The sequence below is a fragment of the Hyla sarda genome, chromosome 1 (assembly GCF_029499605.1).
Source record: "Hyla sarda isolate aHylSar1 chromosome 1, aHylSar1.hap1, whole genome shotgun sequence".
Lineage (NCBI taxonomy): Eukaryota > Metazoa > Chordata > Amphibia > Anura > Hylidae > Hyla > Hyla sarda.
Window position 1 is genome coordinate 50281872 of NC_079189.1, and position 6251 is coordinate 50288122.

Below are 6251 nucleotides of genomic sequence, written 5' to 3' on the forward strand. Positions count from 1 at the left end.
TCACATGATGTTTTGGGGTTATTAAAGAACATGCCTATACTATTAAAGTCTACGGGCACACCATAAGTATACAATGTTATATGTCTGAATATCTCTTTTCCCAGTATCCGGACATATACCTACAATGTACTGCGAAAGCACGATGTGAATGGGGACTAACATTTAAATACGACCCATGCGTGACGTGAGAGTTGGTTCATGGGACCATTCTATGAAAATATGGACTGGGGACACTAAAATTGGCTGAAAACCAATAAAGAGTGATATAATAATACCTTTGGGGCAGGAAAACATAAAAACTCTAAACTCTTCAAAAGGAGAAGAATAGGATTATGCTCCATAAAAGAGCTAATGGAAAGAGAGATACATAAGTATATGACATTCAATACCATCTGCAGCCACGTGTAGTCTGTGCTGCCCCCTAGAGGGGCACTTTACATACACAACTCTTTCTTGCTAGTGACTTGTAAGTGCAGTTCCATAATGGCAGTCTCTATGGAGAGCAGAGGTCTAGTTTGGGTATGAATACTTTTCTTTATACATAACAAGTTAGTTGCAATGTTAAAGGGGAACTCCAGTGGAAACAAATAGAATTTTTTTTTTTTAAATCAACTGGTGCCTGAAAGTTAAACAGATTTGTAAATGACTTCTATTGAAAAATCTTAATCCTTCCAGTACTTATCAGCTGCGGTATAAAACAGAGAAATTTGTGAATTTCTATTCTGTTTGCCAACAGTGCTCTTTGCTGACACCTCTGTCCGTGTCAGGAACTGTCCAGACAGATTTGAATCCTATCCCCATACAAAACCTCTTCTGCTCTGGACAGTTCCTGACAGGACAGATGTGTCAGCAGAGAGCACTGTGGTCAGACAGAAAAGAAATTAACAAATTTCTCTGTAGTATATCTGTAGCATTCAACAGCTGATAAGTACTGGAAGGATTAAGATTTTTAAATAGAATTCATTTATAAATCTGTTTAACTTTCTTGCACCAGTTGATTTGAAAAAAAATTTTTCCCCACCAGAGTACCCCTTTAAAAGAATCAGACCCTTTATCTTCTGTCATGCTGGAAATATTTGTGGTATCAGAGCTGTATTTTGTTGGAGGATACAGATGTGATCTATTTTTTCACGGTATATTCTTTGTGGCTTACACTATCTAGCGCCAATGATCATTGCTATTGTGAGTCCATGTAATAAAAGAGATATTCAGTAATCAGAATAATGGTTTCTTGTATTGTCCAATACAAAAAATAAAGGTGACCACACAAATCCGCCCCTCCTTCCCTTCCACCCAGTGGTCGCCCGGGGGTCCTCACAATCATGGTGACTTGATGTAGCTTCTTAATAGGATACAGGATTACATCTTTCTATGTAGCTTATAAATTTCAGGACCGAAGCAGCTATAGAATCTCCCTCAGGGGTGCACCCAAAATTTTGACCTAAGGTGGACCAGAAGTTATAAGGAGAGAGCTGAAGATGATCTTTTTGCAACCTACCTTCATTGGCACATGGAGAGTGATATGATGTACCCAACTGCAGCCAAATAGCGTGTGATATTATTTATATCAAGAAAGGCTTCAAACCCTTTTTCTAGAACCATCACTTCATGTGGCAGAGATTTCCATAGTCTCACTGCTCTTACAGTAAAAAATCCTGCCTGTGATGATGGTGGAACCTTCCTTCCTCTAGACGTAGATGGTGCCCCCTAGACAGGGTTACAGGCCTAGTTCTAAAAAGATCACTAGACAGGTCTCCATACTCCTTACAATGCCCGCACTGTCATAAAGTTCCCCATAGAGCCATATTGAGCCTGCTGAGAAATACCATGTTCACATAGTGACCATAGTGTATTACTGTTCAGTCACCGTGGCCTGCACCAAAGTCTGTCTAACTACTGCAAGTCCCAGAAAGCCTGCGAGGTCCCCCTGTGTCACCAGTCACCTCCTTGGGATATTGGCTGTACTGCATCGACTGTATCACCTGTCTACCCTCAGTAAAGCTACCGTTTTTCCGTAACTTGGGGTCGGTGTCTTCATTGCCCCCCGTGCCTAGCCCAGAACCAGCGGTATTACATTCGGGTGGCTAAGGCTAAACCACGCCCTGGCATCACGACAAGAAGGGGTTAATAACATCTGTCCCTTGGGTTATAACATCTACCCTGCACCTCACACCCCAACGCCACAACTTTTTGGCATCACGAACAGGATACGGGTGTGTGCCATATACCACAAGCCACAAGTCCTCCCCACTAGTCTGAACTGTGTCCAATACCGTTTGCAAAATTTGCATGCCGATGCAATAGAAGTTTGTGCCAGAAAAGTGTGCGGGACTGTTGTCATTGCAAAGTGTTTTACTCCTGGCGCTTCTGAAATAGAAAGGGAGGTGAAGGAAAGAGTGTTTGTTTACTGCTGTGGAGTTTAAAGAGTCTGTACCTGAAAGGGTTAAATTGGTCCGGTGTTTCCCTGGGCGAGCGGTCGCAGCTCCCCAACGGTGATGCCTCTTCAGTGTTGCAAGGAGGAACCAAAGATCCGCCCTGTGTTACACAGGGGAAGAGTTTACCAGCCAGACCGAAACAGGAAGTTCCCTGGGTGCAGCCATATTGGAGGTTCCCAGATAAAGAAATTTCCCGGCACACGGTATGTGTTTGCTTTGCTTTATTTAGCTTTCAGCTTGGCGTTACTGCACACTTTACGGCTCCTGAGCAGGGAGCAGATTCAATATCTTAGACGTGGTGGTGACATTAAAAAACTCCTCCGCCGAGAAGCATATTGGATCCATATCCTTGATACCTTGTCCCCGAGAGGACTGAATACAGATTATGAAATTTTTCACTGTATATGAAACTTTACACTGTGTATGAGATTTAATACCTTGAATTTTTCCATTTTAGATCCAACAGAGAACGATTAGAAAATTTATTTTCAGGAAAATCTGAATCAAGTGAATACTTGAGTATATCTATAAATTTGATATGCTATTTTCTGTTAGTTTATGTCTGATTTAATTTTTCTATACGCAGTAAGTTTTTGTTTTTGTTTTTTACCTATTTTACCTATAATTCACGCCTACTTTTGTGATGTTTATAAGATGTCATTTCCGTTGTATGTAATCAGCTGTTGACAAAGGCTCTGGTGGAGCCGTAACGCGTGCAGTAACGCCAAGCTGAAAGCGAAATAAAGCAAAGCAAACACATACCGTGTGCCGGGAATTTCTTCATCTGTGTTATTCCACTCCACGGGCATGGGACACAGCCGCAGTGCCAACCATTCATCTAATATTGGAGGTTCCGGCGGCTGCGTACGGCTCTGCTGTCTATTACCCGGCAGCCGCTGCAGTGCAGGCTCTAAAAGCACCTGCAGGCATCAGTATGTAGTCTCCGGTGCTGGTAATTAGCCACGATAACCCCTAGTGCCCAACAGTATTACCAGGTACCTGCAAAATAGAGGGGGAGCCCCCACCAGAGTGCTTCCACCAGCAAAGACTAAGCCGCTGCAGCACCTCAACCAGCTTCTTAAAGTGACAGCGCATGCAATTTTTCTTTATGTGACGGCGCACTCAAAAAAGTCTACAAGATGTCAGCAACCAGCTCTCCAGATCAACCAGGCAATGGTGCCCCTTCATCTCCAGCAGCGGGATCATTTGCTTCCCCAGCGGCCGGAATGCTGCCAGTCCTGCTTGCAGTCCACATCAACAACCTGGGTGTTCCAGCGTCAGCATCTGTATTCATGGGGAACCCTACCTAGAATGGACACCCCTTCACCCTGAGGGATTTCAAGGAAAGGATCCAGAGTCTGTTTCTCTTTTATTCTTTCCCTCCCAATCAACAAGTGCCATTGGTCACAGGACAACTGCAGGGGTCACCACTAGAGGAAATCTACAGTTTCACCATCAAGTTTAGGAGCGGTAAGTCAAATGTCAATGCCGATGTACTGTCTCGGATGACCCCCGGCGAAGAACCACCTGTCGAACACGGGTAGGAAGACGTGGAGATTCCCCTACTTTACCAGAAGTTCGTCAATCAGAATGTTGTGACCGCCCTTGGGGACGGTGAATCCAGGTCCGAGAAGGTCCAAGAAGACCTATACACCTGGAAGACTCTATAAGATGAAAGCCGAGCCATGAGGGAATCTATTGGACTACCTTCTGATGAAGAAGGTGCCAACCCGTCTACGCTGGGCCCAGTGTGACTGCGAGTTGAAATGTCTGTGGCAACAGAGGAAGCGACTATTCGTGCACAAGGGACTGTTGTACCGGAATTCACTTGATCTGGTCTCTGGTGATCGACTTCATCAGATTCTGGTTCCCCGAAGAGACGCCGAGACGGTCCTCAACGCACATAACGATCAGTCGGGACACTTTGGAATCCACAAGACCGAGGCTACTGTCAGGCGAAGATTCTACTGGATTGGGATGCGGAGCGACATTGAGAAATGGTGCAGTGAGTGTGCTGTCTGCAACATCACCAAGAATGTGCGCAAAAGACACAAGAGCATCCCTCCATTCCATCCAGAGTGAAAGGCCTAATCAGTTGGTCACGCTAGACCATCTCAAGTTGTCTCCTGCCCGGTCCAGTTACACTTATGCTCTCACCATGGTGGATCACTACTCCAAATGGGTTGTTGTAGTAAATGTTAAAGACCTCACAGCCAAAACAGTGGCCCAGGTGTTCTACTCCAATTGGGTACAAACCCTTGGGTATCCGGAGTCTTTCCTAATGGACTGAGGAACGGCCTTTGAGGCCCAACTCTTCCAGGAGCTGTGTCAGTTCCACGCCTGTAAGAAATTTCGGACTACAGCTTACTGTAGGGAACGGGCTCTGTGAGCGCATCAATCAAGTCTTCATCCACATGTTGCGAGCAGCTTCTGTATCCAAGCATGAAGAGTGACCCCGATTGTTGCCCGAATTGTTGGGGATTTATAACAACGCAGTCCATTGCTCTACAGGGTACACCCCTTTCTACCTGATGATGGGGCGGCATGGGCAGCTTCCGAAAGACCGGAGGTTTGGGCTTCAGGCCCCATTCAATAACTCCCCGCAAGCCTGCATGGAGCGGGTCTCTGACCATTAATGAAGGATCCAAGCAGCAAAAAGAGATTGTTGGCAAAAAGATGGGCGAGGCTCAATGAAGACAACAGCAAGATTATAACCGTCATGCCTCTGCCAAACCCTTCCAGGTAGGTGACAAAGTCTGGCTGCAGAAGTTCCCGATCACTCACCAACTGGACTCTATCTGGGAGACAGAACCATACACAGTGACGGCCGTACCCAATCCAGACTCTGACATGTACGAGGTAAAAAACTTGGGTACGAGTTGCAAGTTGTCCATTGTAACAGAATTAACCCCTTAAGGACCAGGGGTTTTTCCGTTTGTGCACCTTCATTTTTTCCTCCTTACCTTTAAAAAATCATAACTCTTTCAATTTTGCACCCAATAATCCATATGATGGCTTATTTTTTGCGCCGCCAATTCTACTTTCTAATGACGTCAGTCATTTTACCCAAAAATCTACGACGAAACGGAAAAAAAATCAATGTGCGACAAAACTGAAGAAAAAACACAATCTTGAAAATTTTGGGGGCTTCCTTTTCTACGCAGTAAATTTTTCGGTAAAAATGACACCTTTTCTTTATTCTCTAGGTGCATACGATTACAATGATACCCTACTTATTTAAGTTTGATTTTGCATTACTTCTGGAAAAAATCATAACTACGTGCAGGAAAATGTATACGTTTAAAATTGTCATATTCTGACCCCTATAACTTTTTTATTTTACCGCGTATGGGGTGGTATGAGGGCTCATTTTTTGTGTCCTGATCTGAAGTTTTTATCGGTACCATTTTTTGTATTGATTGGACTTTTTGATCGCTTTTTATTCATTTTTTCATGAAATAAAAAGTGACCAAAAAGACACAATTTTGGACTTTGGAATTTTTTTGCGCGTACACCATTAACTGTGTGGCTTAATTAATTATATATTTTTATAATTAATACATTTCCGCATACGGCGATACCACATATATTTTTATTTACACTTTTTTTTTTTTTTTTACGGGAAAAGGGGGGTGATTTAAACTTTTATTAGGGAAGGGGTTAAATTATCTTTAACATTTTTTTTCCACTTTTTTTTTGCAATTTTATAGCTCCCATAGGGGGCTATAACACTGCACACACTGATCTTTTACATTGATCAATGGTTTCTCATAGGAAACCATTGATCGATGGTTCTGCGGCTTGACTGCTCATGCC